Source organism: Manis javanica, chromosome 7 (genome assembly GCF_040802235.1).
Source record: "Manis javanica isolate MJ-LG chromosome 7, MJ_LKY, whole genome shotgun sequence".
In the NCBI taxonomy this organism is placed as follows: Eukaryota; Metazoa; Chordata; class Mammalia; order Pholidota; family Manidae; genus Manis; species Manis javanica.
In genome coordinates, this window is record NC_133162.1 from 126030166 (window position 1) to 126047730 (window position 17565).

Here is a 17565-nt window from a genome sequence, read left to right on the forward strand (position 1 = left end):
CTGCGAGCATTGCACGTGCACAGTGGGCAAGCAGACCAAGGTCAGGTGAGAATCCTGGCCATGGAACTCCCATTTTCTCTACACTAGGTTTCTAGGAGGATACTTGAGAGAAAAAGAAATTTTTTTTGTATGAATAATTACTTCTGATAGCTTAACAACTTTGAAGTCTTTCTGTGCATCCTTGAAATGCACAAAAAGGACCAGGAGGTAAGCCTAACAGTTCTTCTCAGAAGCGTTTTAAGTTTTTTTTTTTTCTGGGGCCAATTGGGAATGAGATCTGCAAATTAAAAGCTAGTGATTGGCAGTTGAAGGTTATCATTCACCCAGTCTTTCAACTCCCATGTTCTAAGTTCCATAAAAATTCATCCAGAAAATATATTTGTCATTTTGAGTTTTACATGAAAATGTTCATGTGGCATTGTGGATGAAGTGAGAGTTCCTGGGGCCAGGATTCTCACCTGGCCGTGGTTGACTAGCTCACTGCACACCTGTGGGCAATGCATGGCTGTTGACTGTATATGAAGAGCTCCGCCCAGTGCTCTGGGCGCAACACCATGGCCCAGTGGCATGGCTGGCTGCAAGGCTGCAGGAGAGCAGAGCAGAGGCTGGAGTGGTGGCAGCGTGAGGACAGAAACCCAGAGGATGGCTGTGTAGACAGAGGGGCCCAGAGGCAGAGACCAGCTTGCTGCATGCAGACTCGCTCTGAGTGAATAGGATTTCAGTGACTGACCTGCCACCTGGAAATAAAGTTGGGTATAACCCTTTCACCCCAAGAAGGTTTTGCTGTCAATTTCTTTGGTCATATTGAATCCATAGCAAACTTGCCTGGGGCTGAAACCCATTGACAAGACTTGCTTGTTTTTCGAAACTGTCTTGGGCCTGAATTTGGATTGCACATTGAAAATGAATGGAGCCCTTTGAATAGAGGACTGCTGAAATACAAAAAGATTGAAAGTTCCATTTTTCTCTAATCTACCATTGAGCCTGAAGGATAAAAGGTAAACTGGAGGCACAGTTTCTCCTCTCAGTCTGGGAGGAGGGACCTGCTGTAGTTATAAGTAGCTTCTCAAATGCCACTCAGACTTCCTCTGTCTTGTTAACCTCCCCTTTTCCTTTCTGTAATTGCTGGATATGGCCTTTCTAACCCATGTAGGACCAAATACAGAACCTAAACTCTGTGATCTCATCACCACAAAAACAGGCTGTAGAGACAGTCCTTGTCGCAGGAAGCCGCCTCCCCTTGGGACCTCTATAACTCTGTAATTTACAGCAGTGCTTTTGTGCTCTTAAACACAGCAAGGACTCTTCCCCCTGCCAGAGGTAGCGTAACACATGGGTTGCTCTGGGTGGAGAAGAGACCAGAGAGAAATGTGTGTATAACCTGTTACAGATCTAACCTTTCACGGTGCATACATGTCCGTGCATCCTTGGGCAGAGGGGCTGGCTGACAGCAGGCATGTTGTGAACTGTGATGGACATTCTTTTGTATTTGTCTATTGCTTGTGGTTGGGGCAAACGAGAAGCCTGCTTTTCCTGCTGAGGTGTGCTTTGTGAAAGGAGGTTAGCTGAAGTAGTTGCAGCCGCTGTGAGATGCATGCCCTCCCCGGCTGCCTGAGCCCCTGGCAGAGTCAGGTGATCGCTTTTATGAACGAATAGTAGCCTCAGGTAGCTAAACTCCTGTTCACCAGGTGGTGCTGTCCTGCAGTGAATGCTCGAATACTACCAGTGAGGTCAGCAACCTGGCGAAGGGAGAGGCTGGGGTGCTCAGGAGCTCTGGCAGCATTTGTGGACTGTCACCACGAGATGAGGCCCTCTTGGAGGAAGTGTTTGACACGGGGTGACCACCTGGTCCATGTTGATTTCTCCTCCACCTTCTGCTTGCTGAGCTGTCGGCTGTCTCTGGAGTGGAGGGAGACTGAACTTGTCCCCTGGTTTCCTCCCAGAGAAAAGTTCCTGTGTGTGTTCTCATCTTTGAAGTCCTGGTGGGTAAGGGGGGTGGGCAGGTTTTCTAGAGTAGCTCATTAAACAGACTTAAAGGGGAGTCAGGCCTCCACCCAGCCTTCTGCAGGCACAAACCTATACATGCTGGTGCCCTGCCAAGGTGGTTTTGTGGCCTCGACATGACTACACACGATTTCGGCCTCTTTGGCAATGAAGCCTGGCAGCGGTGCTGTGAGGGAATCTATTTGGACAGAGCCTGGTGGTCGGTGTGGGTGACCGTGCATGGCACCCTTAAAACAGGACATTCTCCAGGATCGGTGTAGCTCTAAGAAGAACATTTCCCAGTGAAATGGACTCTGAGTCGGTCATGGGAAACCTCTTGTTGGAGTCCTTGAATCAACCAGCATGCATTGCGCAGCTGCCTGTAGTTGTGGTAGGAGCAGGAGGGCGGTGTGGGGGATGGGGCAGGCGAGACAGGCCTTGAGAAACTGGTAGAGGGGAGGTCAAGGCAGAAGAAGGCAAATGCTAGAGCTCAGGTCCCAGCAAGGGGAAGGTCAGGCGCAATGCTGGGGGGTGTGTGGCGGGCATGCACCGCGTGCTGGGAGGGTGACTCATCTCCAGAGCGGGGGAGAGGGAACGGGGGAGCAGAGGTGTGACCTTGGGCGGTGGGCTGGGGCCGGCGAGGAGGTGGGCAGGAACTGGGGGGAGAAGGTGCTGGCAGAATTTTCAGCACCCTGTGTGTTTTGGAGAGGCTCTCGGCTTGCTGTCTCAGATCTTTGAAACATTTGTGTATTGGCTCAGATCTTTGAAACACCCCCACTGGCACGGGTTAGAGAGAAAACCTGAGACGGAAGGAAAGCAGACACGCGGTCCCTTGCTCCAGGCAGGCGGCTTTCAGGAAATGTCCCTGGTCAGCTTGGACAGAGGGTATTGGAAGGAACATGCTGGCCAGCTGGTCACCCCGCTTGCCCCCTGGTAGCAGTGTGTGTATCTGCCGAGGTCTCCTCCTCCGCGTCGTGGCTTTGTGGGGAGTCTCAGGGAGGATGTAGCTGGTCCTATAGGCTGTGCTTCTTGTCACACAGGGCGAGTGTGCTGACGAGTTTTCTTCTCCTCCAGTTCTCTTTCTAGCTTCCTGTGGGTAGCGTGTCCCGAGGAAATATCTCGTGTCCCGTGGGGAAGGCAGCTGCTCTGTGGTGCAGTCCGAGTCGGGTGAGGCCAGGTGAGTGAGAACCAGGGCGAATCTGTATCCTGGCCACATTGTCCACAGTAGGTTATTTTCTGAGAATTTTGAGGGCTTTGAAGGTAAATTGGGTTTTTATTCAAAGAAATTTAAGAATAATTTTTAAAAAAATCAGTGTCTTAATTAGCATGTTAAAGCACTGGATATGGATGCTTCAATACAGTCTTTCAAAACTTCCCTGATTTTATTTATGTGCCCATTTCTGAGTCTTTGGACCCTTCTTATGTGCTGCTTATTGGCACAGCATTTTGCCACTAAAAACATTTCATGTGTTCTGTGAATGGCTTACTATCTTAGTGTACAGTTTGAAAACATATACAGCTGATAAAATTTTTTCAGATTTTTAATGTCAGACTGTCTACTCTTTTGTTTTTCTTAGTTTTTAAAATTTAAGTAGTATCGACCTTAGTTTCAGGTGTACAATGTAATGACTCAATCTATGTATATATTGTGATGTCTGTTTGTACATCATGAGAATGACATTTTCTAATCCCCATGAAAAACTTTGTGAAGCTTAATCAAAAACATCTCTTTAGCTACCAGGAGACAGGAATATTTATAACCTGCCATACTGGACTGTTCTTATGTTGGGTTTTTAGGGTCTTGCCAGTTACAACTGGCTTAGGTCCTGTCCCTCTCCTGTTCTACAGACTGTCTGCTAAGTTATTCCAAGTTGTATCATTCTTGGTTTCAAGGAGGACTTCCAAGTTGTGTGCATTAGCAACTTGAGGAAATTTGCTGAACTTCTGGACTTTGCTTACCTGTACTGCAGTCTTACGTGTGTACATTTTGAACCAGTAATACCTACTTCAAGAGATTAGGTGAGGCTGGAGGCACCCGATGGGTAAGCCTTTGTTGAATCCATCTTTCTGTTTGCATTCCTGTCTCCAACACGTAGCATGTAGTAAGACTCAAATATTCCCTCTTTAAGAAGAGAGAGAATTGGCTAAGAATGGGCTCTGATCCCATCTTAAGTGAGCACTGCATGGAGGATTGTTACTGTTCACGCTCAGCTGCTGCCAGGAGAGGCGTGGGGTAGGTGGCAGCATCCTACAGATCAGAATAGCTGACTGGGGCGTCAAAGACTCTGCGCTGGATGCCCCTCCCTCCCCCTGCCAACCACAGGAGATGGGGATCAAGGTTAAAGCTGCTTCCAAGCCTCTGTGAATTCCTGGAACCATCCATATAATGCACAGGTGCACTCTCCATCTGTCCTGTGTGGCTTGCTAGCAGGTTTTTATATTCTGCACTCCCCTCTCCCGCCATGAAGAACACAGCCACGTTGCCCCCCAAACTTTGGGGGATCCTCCCAAAAGGCAGAGCTTCTCGGGAAGAGATTGCTGGGGAGCACACCTCAGAATCTCCCCTGAAGCTTTAAAAATTAAGATTCTGTGACTTCTGAACTAGAATTTCGGAGATGAAGAGGGAGTCTCTTGTTTTATATGTATGTATGTTTCTTAAACTCAAAAAGTGATGGTGTGTAGCTTCTTGAAAAATATTTGTATGTGGAGTACCCTTAAAAAACAAAAACTCTTTCTTTGAGCAGATGTTTGGGAGAATTATTTTTGAATTCTATTACCTAGTTTAACCAGTTTATACTGCCAAGCCAAACATTCTCCTTTTGTGCTGTAATTTACATTGTAGAACCATTTTATAACTTAAAAATTGCCTGGCATAACACTTTCTGTGGTTCTAAGTATACAGGCAATGAGGAAAATGACATTGAAGAATGATGTACTAAGTTTTATAAGAGGTTAGGCTTATTTAGAAATCCAGGTGGAATCTCCTTAAATGGAATTTTACCAAAGTGTGCCGAGATTTGCATCCTGAAACCAAATGTGGTAACACATTTCTCCAAGTGATACTGAAATGCCAATTTAAGTGTATTGCCCTCAGATATTGGACAAGAAATTTCTTTAATAAGTTATACATCTTTTACCTCCTGTGGTTTTTGGGTGTCAGAGAATCAGCTAATTTTTTCCTGGGAGCAACTTCAGGAAATAGACAGGAGCTTAATAGCAAACATTATGTTAAATGTTTTTTTGTGTGTGGTTTTTAACTATAATCTCTAGCAAATTCCCATTCTGTGAAGGAAAGCCTTGCTACTTGTTATTTGATGTTTTAATAATTTGGTGGGTTTGGTGGAGAATGGTGCATTTCTATTTTGAAACCAAAGAATCTTATCATTTAGGAGGGACCTTACAGATGACCTATCAGCTGGTGTCCATCACCTCAACTTCACAAAACTCCTCTTGTTAAGTTCAAAGATGGTCCCTGAGAGGACTCTTGGCCTGAGCATTTTCTGTAGCATTTGATATTCCTGACCGGTCCCCATCTGACACTGTCTCCTCTGTATTCCTTTTCATCATTCCTGTCTACTTGTCTTTTTTCTCTTCCTAGATCCTACTGTAACTGCCCTTCAATGCTCACATTCCCGGGCTTTTGTTCCTGGTGGTTTCCCATTCACTGACTGCCTCTTTGGGGGAACCCCAGAACTTCAGCCAGCACACATTAATAACCCTCAGGTCTTTCTGTGAGTTCACCCTAGCCTCAAACAGTCTTTGGGATATTTCTACTTGGATATCCAAACTGAATTCATTTCCCTCCTAATTATTGCCTGCATCTTGTCCCCACTGCCAGAGTCCCCCCACCCCCATGCTGCTTGTCCCCCTGTCCCCCTGTGGTCATGGGCAGCCAGAAACGTGTGACTCATCCTGCACCCTCCTGCAGTCAGCCCCATATTTTGATTGGCAATTAAGTCCTATCATTTGGATAGCCTAAAAAAAAAAAAAAGGGTAATGGCCATTCCACTGACAATTATTATGGACTTCAAAAGTTGTAGTAGGGCCTGTATGAGGAGATACAATGACATGAGACAATTTTGACCATTTATGTAACATACATTCATGCTAGGCATGAAAGAAAGTGCTTTCAAATTCAGGGGCGTTTTGAGTCGAGGGTATTTATATGTTGTTAATTATTTTCAAAACTCTTCATTTCTGTTATAAATGAGAATCTAAGGTTCCGAAATTAAGTTGCAGGCCTGGGATCACAAGGTGAGAAAAGCCCGGTGGAGTTAGAATTGGGGATATCAAGGCTGTGGGTCCGTCTGCCCGATGCCAGAGACATGGCCATCACGTCACTGCGTCACTGTCTTGCTCTGCTCCCTTAAGGCCAAAGAGCTGTTTCAGACGTCTGGGGAGTAGACTGACTGTGAGGGTGGGAACTGGGTCTTACTCAACTTTGTGTGTGGTATATTCTTTTTCTCAAGAGTTGGTGCTAAAAACCATGGCAAAACCATGGTCTGGGTCTTCTTGGCTTCACTGGGTTCAGTTTCTGGTCCTTTCACTTGCTGCAGCTCAGCAGGGAAGCCTGAGATTGGGATAGTGGGATGGTGGTGCTTATCCTCACAGGGTTTTTATGAGAATCAGATGGGACAGTGTAAAAGAAAAGTGCTTTCAAATTCAGGGGCGTTTTGAGAAATTCAGTTGAGTAGAAGTTGCCTATTGGCCAGCTCAGACAAGCCTCTGTTTATAAATGACAACATGTGACAATACAAACGCCTGGATTTCTGGTGATCATGCTCACCAAATCATTCACATGCCTGCAGTAATGTGAAAACACCCGAGACCAGACTTTAAGAGGAAATGTATACATCTAATTTTCATTAGTTCTGAGTGTAACTCAAATATGTAGATGTAAACTCTAATATGTGGATCTAATTCTTATTAGTTTTGAGCATAATTATTTTAGAACAGATGAGGATATGATCTACGAAAACCAGACAGTAACTATTTAGGCAGGCGAATGAAAGCAGAGTCTACTGAAGTTTTTATTAAGTTGATCTTGGGAGGATGGGCTTGCACACGTGGTGTTCTGCACCAACGCAAACCCTCAGTCATGCACAGATGGTTCTGTGTTTTGTTCCCTCGTAGTCTCTCCTTTTGCCCTGTCCTGAGAAGGAGGTGCTCTTTGTTTCCCCTACTTTTTCCCTTTGCCATCACATTTTGACACGATTTTGTCAAAGGAGAAGGTTTCCTTTAGTGAATTTTATAAAATGAGTGTGTCATTGTGGAACTTAGAAATCGTTTTACTTTTCTAGTCAGTTTTTTATAAAATTGCCCTGTAAGGTCGGGGCAGTGCCATATATTTGGCAGGTCTAACTGCAGCAACGCGCCTAAGGCCTGGCAGGTCCTTGGTTAGTAGGAGCTCCTGTTCTCCAAACTTGGTTATCTGAGACCTACGTTTTCAGATTTAGAATGGCATACACTGGTGCATGAAGAAAAGAGGAAGAATTTGTGTAAGTGAGATGGAAAGGGAGGGAGGAGAGTCCGTGGTCCTGAGGAGCAGCAGCAGCTGGCACTTGTTAGAAATATAAAGTCTCAGTTTCATCCCAGACCTAAATCTCAGAGACTCTGGGGATGGGGCCCAGCATCTAGCTAAGCAGGCCCTCCAGTGATTCTGATGTACCTTGACTGAAGTGCAAGAAATGAGGCTGCAGGCTTTTGGAGTAGTCCGTGGAGGGAGGGTGAAGACTCCGCAGACGGTGGGAGGGAATGGAGAGGAGATGAAATTGGTGAGATTTAGTAATTGGATTGGCTGTTTGTTAGACCTGAGGAGGGCCCGTGAGGTGTAGAGGACTTGAGTCCGGTGGACTGAAAGGGGGTGGTGCTTATCAGTAGGAAGCAGAAACACCGGCTGGTGGTGGGCGTGGGAGGTTGGGGGAAGAGGAAGGTGAGTTTTGATTCAGACAAGTTGACTTTGTGTGCCTGGGTTGATTTCTGTGAGTTGAGCACGAAGTTCTGCAACTGCAGTGCAGATTTGCGAGCTGCCTGCATGGAGGGGGTGATTGAAGTGGCCTTTCGGATCACGTTTTCTCAAGGAAGACGGTGCTGAGAAAAGAGAGCCGTGATTGACGGCTTGGATTGGATATTTGGAATTATAGCATCCAGCTTCTCTTTCAGAAGGTGTCTTGCCAGTGGGTTGCAGCCCTGGGCAAGTTCACTATGGATTCAGTGTGACCAAAGAAATAACAGTAGAATGTTCTTGGGGTGAAAGCGTTATACCCAACTTTATTTCTACGGTGGCAGGTCAATCACTAAAATCTCTTTCAGAGCGAGTCTGCAGGCAGTAAGCGGGTATCTGCCTCTGGGCCTGCACAGCCGTCCTCTGGGCCTCTGTCCTCAGTGCTGCCACCACTGCAGCCTCTGCTCTCTTGCAGCTGTGCCACCGTGTTGCCCAGAGTACTGGGCAAGGCTCTTTATATAGAGTCAGTAACAACGTATTGCCCACACTGTGTAGTGAGCTAGCCAACCAGGGCCAGGTGAGAATCCTGGCCACAGAAACTTTTTTTATCCACAGAAGGATAACTATAACTGTTTAGGAATGCATGGTGATACAGTTTTAAATAAAGCCAAACTATCACAATAACATTGGAGTTTTGCCATTATGCTAACTTGAGGCCCCATGCTGTACAAAGAGACTGGTCTTGTGTGTTATTTAATCTTGGGACCCAAGGCAGAGGAGGGTACCAGAAGCAAGGTTCTCGTATTCTTTTGTCCGAAAGAGGAAGTGGAATTCTGTGTTAGAATGGAAAGTGTGGCCTGGGGCAAACTGCTGAGTTTGTTAGTCTCAAGTCCTTTATCTGTCAAAGAGGACAGTTACAGTTCCTGCCTTGTTCTGGGGTCTAAACAAGATGCTTCATGGTGAAAACATAGTGCCTGCCACAGGGTGCATTTGTATCTCTACTGCTGCTGTTCTTTCATGGTGGCTGCATTTGTGGAGTAAAAGTCTTATATTTGTAACAGATTTTCAGTATTGATAAGAGGAGATGATTATAAGAAGGCATAATGGAAGTCTGAGTTGGAGATGCATATCTTTATGGTTCTCAGTGAATTATCAGTTATGGGGAAGTTGGGGTTCCTATGGCCAGGATTCTCACTGAACTTAAACCACCTGATGATGTAACTGGCCTGTGGCTAGGCTACCGCTTCCACACCTTTAGGCAATAAGCTATTGTGCTGTATAGAGAGCTCGGCCCAGTGCTCTGGGCGGAGACAGAGATGAGAGTGCTTGACAAACCCTTTCACCCCGGGGAACGTTTTATTGTCAATTTCTTTGGTCACATTGAATCCATAGCGACCTTGTGCGGGGCTGAAACCCATTGGCAAGACATCGGTACATTGAAATACAGACCTTATTTGGTTTGTGAGAAGGCAGAAGGGAGTTGACTTTTTGCATAAAAACAAAGGACCAGATCATTAAAAAATTATTTTATATCCAGCTTTGTTGCAGATGCACATATGTTGCCGTAGCAGAGATGTTTTGGTGAGACCGTGGAAACTCAGTACACCTATGCAACACCTTCATTGTATCTAGAACAATTTCACATCCACTGTCTCTAATTCATAGTCATTCAAGAAACATGTGTTCCTGTTTTCCACTGGGCTCTAATTAGGCTGTTTTTCCTTACAGGAAGGCATTTGGATCACATACATGTTTAGGAAGTAACTTTGTGACTGTGCAACATGTACATATATGAGACCTCAGTTTGGAGACTGGAGTTTCCGAAAGTCCCCTCCCCCCTTCAACTTGAAAGAAAAGTGTATGTGTGTGTGTGTGGTTTCCAAGCCACTTTGCAGTACTGATTTTGTTCTTTAGGTCTGAGGGATGTGGATACTGGCTGTATATGTTAAGAGAAGTGGTGACAATCCATGATCAAAGGTTTCCCTGCAGAGTTACTATAATTAAACCTTGTACTGAGTTTTAGAGGGGGGAAAAAAAGTCTGTTCATACATGGAATGCCATATAACTTCACATGTAAAGCTTGCACTCTCTAGGTTCGAGCTAGTTTGTAGTTTTAGGGACCTCCTTAAAAGAACATTTGTAATGTCCACACAAAGGAATTACGCTGTAATTCAAAATTCAGCTGAAGTGTTCTTTGCCATTGGGTCGAGTTTGAATGCCTCCAGTGTAGCTTAGAGCTGCCATCGGCTCTTCTAGAAATACACAAAGCTTGCATCTTTCTGGGAAGTTTGGCTGCTGCCACAGCTGAAACAGTGGGCCAGACTTAGGTAATTTTATTAGTCGAGAAAAAGTATTACACTCCTGCAGCTGTTGTCGGTCTGAACCATGAAAACAAAAACCGTCTCAGTTACTCAGGACCCATGAGAAACTGGCAGTGGCCCAGTGGAAGTCCGTGTATTTTGGACTCTGAGTTATATTTATCTTCATATGGGTATCCCCTGATTTAGGGCATGCAGCTGGGGAATGGCCTGGGGATTATGAGGCAGGGTGGTGGGGGTAGAGGGGGAGGCCCAGGCTTGGGTGACACCCTCACTAGGAAGCCTGAGCCAGGTCGCTGGAAGACTATACTTGCTAGACCTTAAATAATTTTAAAAAGCATATGGCTTACATCCAAGAAAACAGCAGAACCAATATAAAATACACTTGTCCCAAATATTCAACCTGGCTTTGCTGTTTGTTTTTTTTTTTATCTCACATATATTTTTCACAGGTCTTTCTCCTGCAATGCCAGGCTGGTTATTGTGGGTGAGTTAGTACTTCAGTGGGGATGGGCTTTCTTGTTAAGTAGAACTTTTACAGATTACCCTGAAAACTACTGGACTTGGGATTTCATTGCTGGGAGGGGTGCATAGGTGGAGTACCCAGGTCTGATGTGCACTGATCAGTAAATTACTGTTCAGTTTTCTGAATTTCAATGGTTCTCTTGAGTGGGATAAATAAGCTACTGCTTTTCTAGAAGCCCCTGGGCTATTAGCAGAGCTCTTGGCCAGTCTGAGTGATCATTCCATTGGGTTTCACTGATTCTCTGGGTGAGGGTTTCTAACCCTTAGAGGCACTGGGTGCACTTCAGGGGCTCTGTGAACTTGGATGGGTGGAGGAAAGAAATTTTCATCTTTATTTTCACCAACCTCTTATCAGAATGTGGCTTTTCCTTCAATCATGAAAGAGGGACAGATGTCGTACTATCAGCACCTATAGGTGTGGCCTAGAAGAAATTAGATGTTTGTGTCACATTGTGGGAAATAATTTAAACTATCATTGATGCCCATCACTAGAAAAATACAGTAGCTGTTAGATCTGCTGCTGTGTCTTACTATTTATGTGCTAAGAAATATGTTATCACAGGTTTGCTTTTTAAATATTTTGCTGTCAGTGTTTCAGTATAATTTTCTTTGTCTTCGTACTTCCTATCTCAAAGTCATTAAAAAACTTTCTGATGAAGAGTGTCTAGGTTGCCGAAGCAGTCCATGGCATTTGAAACGTCACAGACTCCTGCCATGAATGGCACCCTAGTGTATTTCTTATTTTGCTTTGGGACCAGATTTATTAACACTAAAAAAAAAAAAATTTTTTGGCTTTCGTCTCCTACCATGAGTTGTCTTTGACTTTTATCATCTGGAGCTCTAGTATTTCCCCCATTTGGGGACATTGGAGTGAATTAGAAAATAAAGCCATCACCCATTCCCATCTTTTCCTGTGGCCGCCTGTGGCAGTCCCCTTTAAGACTGCTTATTGCAACCAAACGTTGATGGCAGGGAATGGTACCAATTTCAGATGAGAGCAGAGTGATCCCTGGGTGGTTATTATCTTCTTTAGTGATGGGAAGGGATATTGCTATGTGGCTTGTATGAATTTGATTTGCTCTCCACTGCATTATCCCTGGGGACATACCCTACTTTATTTTAAAACCTGATGTCCAGGCTTAAAACCCAATTCTGTGTATTCGACTGTCTAAAACTACCCAGGGAAAGAAAGCATGGGCACTAGGCCATTCTTGCCCCATCCTATCACCCTTTAACAAGCAGCATGTAACTCATTCTGTGGGAAATGGGTGGTTTTTGGAGCTCCTCTTGAATGACATAGTTCCTAACTTCTGGGTGAGAGGAATAAGGGAAGCGTTGCCCATTCACCCAGAGGTCTATGTCCCAAATAACCTTCCCCCTTGATAGTATGGCCCAGCTCCCAGCATCCTGTCCCTGTGTGCTCCTGAATCAAAAGAGCTTGCCCTTTTTTGCATATATTTTGTTGAATGACACCTCCAGGTCACACATACAACACTAGTTTGAAATAACCCTGATGAGTTGGACTTCTGTAGACCTTGACAGAGCGGACAGAAGGTGTCTCTCAAGAGAGGTTGAATCTCTTTTTCCATATAGATTTGAGGCATGGATTCTGCTCTGGGATGGAGGTAGAAGTGTGTGTGGGAGCAAAGATGATTTTTTCCCCCCTCTTTGGTAGTTTTGTCTGACCACTGCACCAGGCCCCTGGGAGCTAGTTTCTCTCTTTATCTAGAAAAGGCATACAATAGGGACTGCTTGGTCAGACTCTGGAGCCAGATTGCCTAGATGGGGACCCCTGCTCTGTCCCCATGAGCCTTGTGACCTGGGGCAAGGCACTAGCCTCTCTGTGCCATTGTAGACTGGAGGTATTAATAGCACCTTCTGCAGAGGGTGGCTGTGAGGAGATAATGACGATATATGTATGCTAAGTGTTTAGAGCAGAGCCTGGAATACAGTTAGTATGAAACAAGTGTTGCTGGCTGCGCATTAGAACCACCTGGGGGAGTTAAAAATTACATGTGTATTGAGGACACCGCTTCTAATGAAATGAAAGCCTGCGGAGGTTATAGCCTTGTTCAGAGCATCAGGGCAAGTCACTGACAGAGTGGAGAAGGAATTTTGATGTCTTATATTCTGGGGCTTTAAATGAAAGATGCATCTGTCAGCAACATAAGCAGGAGATCTTTGTGTAATGAATAGCTGCCTTTCACAGGGCATCTTTGAAGTTGTCTGACCCTTTTCACTTTGAGGCCAGATGCAGTGCAATTTAAAAATTTTAATTTCTTTTGATGTATAATACTAGACTTTGTTCAGCTGGCATCGATTGATTGCCTTTAACACTATTTGGAAAATGGACTTTCTGACGTGTCTTCAGGTCTCTTCTGCTTTCATCCTAAAGGCTCATCACCTTTGTCGTAGAGTCCTCCGCAGGGTTGTTTTTCCATCTGTTGTGATGGGTTATCAGCTACTGTGATTACAGTGGACTTATGAACAAGAATTAAAGTCCCTCCCCCCAATTATAGATGAGACCTGAAATTGTCCAGTCAAGCAGGAAAGGGAACAGTGTTCCCTTTAGACAGGTGAGCCTGTGGAAGGCCAAATAACTGGCCCAGAGTCATTTTATTTACATAATGCCTTCTCCTTTTATTCAGGGAGTTGTAGTTGTCCCACATCAAGAAGGTGGTCAGTACAAGTTGGGGTTCTTAGCTCTGCTGTAGGAAGGAGAAGGGAAAAGAGAAGAGAATGTACTCAGAGTGAAATTCTGATGCTAAGGCTGTAATGAAGATGGGGGAGCACCCTGTGACCATGAGCTGTGTGAGTGAGGCTGGGACCACAGTCAAAGACTGTCGTTCATATTCAAGCCCTAGGTGGTTCCCCATGAGCTTTTGGTGTCATGGCCCCTCGGTCCAGGGTTGATGTTGTCTTTCTCCCAGCTCCGCTTGGCTGGACCCGTAATAACTACTCTTCCACATGCACAAGCTACTGTGTCTGCATGGCTGGTATTCTGTGCTCTCCTCTCTGTCTCCCCCCTCCCACCGAGTTCATAGAGGACGTTGGAGGCAGTGCCGCAGCTTCCAAGTGAGAGCTGGGTTCAAGTTCCAGGTCTACCTTTACTAATCGTGTAACCTTGGGAAAGTTGTTAATCTCTTTAAATCTATGCTTCCTTATAGTTTACTGATTCCTTTTTATAAATTTCACAGGCGATTTCTTTTTTTAAGGATAAAATGAGATGATATGTGTATGTAAGCCCTTCCCCTTACCTGACAGAGTGAGCACTAGCTGTTGGGTGGTGGTGATACCCCACATGCTGTCCCTGTCACTGCAGTGACATCTGCATCGCCCTTTCCCAGACCAGGAATCAAGTCCCTTGCTTTCTTTGCTTCCGACAGCCCTCACTCGAGGACATTCTGCTTTACCAAAGCGTACTGTTGGCCATCGTGCGGGGTTAATCATTGCCTGAGATCGTTCCGCATCCAAGTTCATTGAAAAGGACTCTTTTTCAACTTCCTCACTCACTTAGTCTGACTGTTTGCTCTTGAATCTCTGAGACACCATCCCTGTCCTCTCTGGCTTTCCATCGTTAATGCTGTGGCACAGCGCCATGAGCACTCTGATACGAGCACCCTTACCAGTCCCCTGTGCTGCAGACACCCAGTTGCAGATCGGTCCACTCCTTCCCTGGAGGTTCTTTCATGGGGCTGAGCATCACAGGAGGAAATTGCACAGTAGGAGCATTTTTGCCATGGCTTGGTTGCAGTCTGGGTTGGGCAACCAGAGATGTTCAGCTGTCCTTTTAATCTTGTGCTTGCCTCCCTTACCCTTGCAAGGGCAATTCTTAACCTTCACTGCTCCTCTCCCACCGTATTATTACTTTATAGAGAAAATGGAAGCATAAACTTGTCACTTCCTGCTACAGTGTTTGTTGACATTCCTAAAATGTTTGTTGACATTGTTGTGTTCCTCCTCCATCATGTTATACTTTGTGTCCCTCTTTGCTTGGCATGGAGTAGATACTTAGGAATGTGTGTAAAATGAAAAACATGCAAATGCTAGCCCAGTGTTCATTCCTTGATTGGAAGATCGAGTTGTCATCCTCTCTCTGCCACTTGTGAGCCCTCAGAGTCAGTACAAGTTCCTCTGATGTCCAGGGCCTTGTGTTTTGGACGAGATGATTATATTTATTTAAACTTACTAAAGGATAGCAATCTGTTTTGAGATACAACCATTCCCTTTTGAGGATTAGAATTATTTTTCTACCTGACGTATCCATTGATATTGAAGTGAGACAACAAATACTGGGGCAGGATGGGGTGTGGGGCAGCGTTTGATCGTCCAGAGACTCACAGCCTAGTGGAGGAAGCAGGTGGCTAAGCAATTAAAATCAGGCAAAGGGGGCTTCTAAGGGGAGGAACTTTTGAGGTGGGTTTTAAAGTGGATTTGTGAAATGCCTTTGCTTTCTGTAATAGATCTACTTACCTATCGATATCTGGGTGATGGTGGTAATGCTGTAGTTATTATGCCTTCTGGTTTGGGGTGTCTTGCTGTTAGGGTAGGGAGGTAGATGCATGGCTGGAGAGCATGTAGGTGCAGACAGCTTCTGGGTGAACAGGGACTTTTGGCAAGACTGGTGCTCCGTCTTGCACACTGATCATTGGCTTGGGAGATGTAATGATTATTGCCAGGAATGCTGCCCTTGGTTATTTCCCTGTCCCAGTCCTGGTTTGAGGAGAACGTATCGATATCAGGTTTTGGCATTTCTGTCATTGTACTTTGCCCTTCTGTATGCATATTTGTCTACAACAAAACCTTCCTGCAGCTCGTGCTTCTGAACTATGGACATGTGCTATTCATCATGTATAGGCCAGATGATTTTGTCCATGACTAGTAAATTAGTACTTGGTATTAGAAGAATTCTTACATTGTTAGTCCAAACCCCTTGTGGGAGAGAATTGTCACTGATTTTAATTTCCCTTCCATAAAAGGATTTGTAGAGTTTAACATTTTTCACCATGATTTTGATTGATAACCCTATATGAGGACACAGTGGGAATGTGGAAATGAAAGATACCTTTTGACTGCCATGGCCTCAGAAGGCCTTTAATGGAGGAAGGAAGAGTGTCAAAAGTTGGGTTGAACAAATCCCTGAGCAGTGGACAGAAATGGCTCTTGTAGCCAGAAGGAAATAGCTTCTTCGTATTTTCCTCCAAAAGTGAAATTTCCTTTTTGCTAAGTAGTTAACAAAATGAGAACTATTTTAAACAACTGTGTGTATGGTATTTTCTAGCCACTTGAAATACCAGCTTAAGGAAGTCAGATTTTTTTAGAAACTTTTCCCAAAACAACTTGTGTATCTTCCTGCATATATTCTAAGTGTGGGTTGAAAGTGATTTCAGCCTAATAGGGAGTTTCCACTTAATTTTGTGCATCAGAACTTAAATATTTGAGTTCAAACTTCATGCCCAGAACTCTTAAATTCACATTAGTTGTGACTGTAAATTTGCGTTTAATGATTCAAACTCAAATCTGAAGTCTTTTTGCTTAAGACTGACCTATGTATAGAGAAAAGAACAGTAGAATTAGAGGTACAAATTGTAGAATGGCTTTGAAAAAGACCAAATGGTGGAGCTATGTGTCTTAGGGAATAAATTACAGCCTAACAGTGCCAGATTTGCCAGTGATGCCAGCTAAGCAAAAAATGATCACAATTGCTTTCTGGTTGCTTCATCAATAATCCACTCTCTTCTCCCCAGCTTTTGTGGGCGAAGCATCTGAGTCCTTGAGAAGGTCGGTGACTTGCTGCCACTCACAATACTGGGGCCAGGTCTTTGATTCCTAGGCTTTTTCTGCTACGGTGTGTGGTAGGGGGAATGTGAGAGAAACCTCCTGGAATTTCAAGTATTCATCAAGGGCTGGGTTTTCCCAGCCTCGTGGGATCTCTAAAAGAATGTTCAGATATGGCACTTGCTTTCAGGAAGCTTCTATAATCCTGGTTTCCATGAGTTTCCAGCCAACAGCCAGTGCCCCCTCCAGCAGACCTCTTTGTTTCCTTCTGTGGCCTCTACTCTGCTTTGTTTCCTTTTATTTGCTCTATGCGGTACTATTTATCTTGTAGGGAACTTCATACCCCTCCCCCCACTGCCACCACCCATTTCCTTTCTTTTGATAAACACTAAAGGTTGCTAATGCAAACAGCAACTCTAAAGTCAGTCATACAGAAGACATGGCTATTCTGTAGGAGATTCGAACATCACTAGGCCGAAACATTTTTTTTTCAAGCCACTAAAGTCGAGGATGTTTCATGTCTCTTCCTCCTCTGAAATAAAAAATGTTTTTTTCTTAATGATGTTTACCTTCGTTTTCAGTGTTTCACTTGTAAATATTGCTACTCTGGCTTGCTTGCTTTAGTTTGATGAAATAAGAGGCACTGTCAGAAACAGCTTTGCTTTGAGGTCATATGGATGATGGGAGAAGCGCCTTGGAATGGAGTGTGCGGGAAGCATGTGAGTTTAGGTATGCGGTCTACCTGGGTAATAAGATTTTAATATGATCTTGAGCTTTGAAGGATAATTCAGGTGTGGACATGCCAAGGATGTTACAAAATGCAGTGTTTTCCTCCCTTCTATCTCATTGCCAGGTGTCATACGGATTTAACTGAATTTTCTTACATTCCTTGCAAATGAGAATGTATAAAAATGTTCTTTGTAACTTATAAGCTGCTGTAAATGTTGGTTAATTGCCCGATTTGGAGGACATGGCTCATCTGTGTTCATTGCAGCCTAGTTAAATCTGTCAACAAAT

At 44.6% G+C, this 17565-nt stretch overlaps 1 protein-coding gene across 9 annotated transcripts in view; it reads left to right on the forward strand.

Annotated features, from left to right (window-relative positions):
- The window catches only part of TANC1 (tetratricopeptide repeat, ankyrin repeat and coiled-coil containing 1), a 215019-nt gene that overhangs the window by 44852 nt on the left and 152602 nt on the right, over positions 1–17565 (forward strand). For 8 of the 9 annotated variants that reach the window (XM_036995895.2, XM_017657924.3, XM_073241539.1 and 5 more), the window contains exon 2: positions 3058–3160. The exons of the other annotated variant lie outside the window; for it this stretch is intronic. The gene's annotated coding sequence lies outside the window, so the exon portion shown is untranslated. The remainder of the gene's footprint in view (positions 1–3057; positions 3161–17565) is intronic. 9 annotated transcript variants of the gene reach the window in all.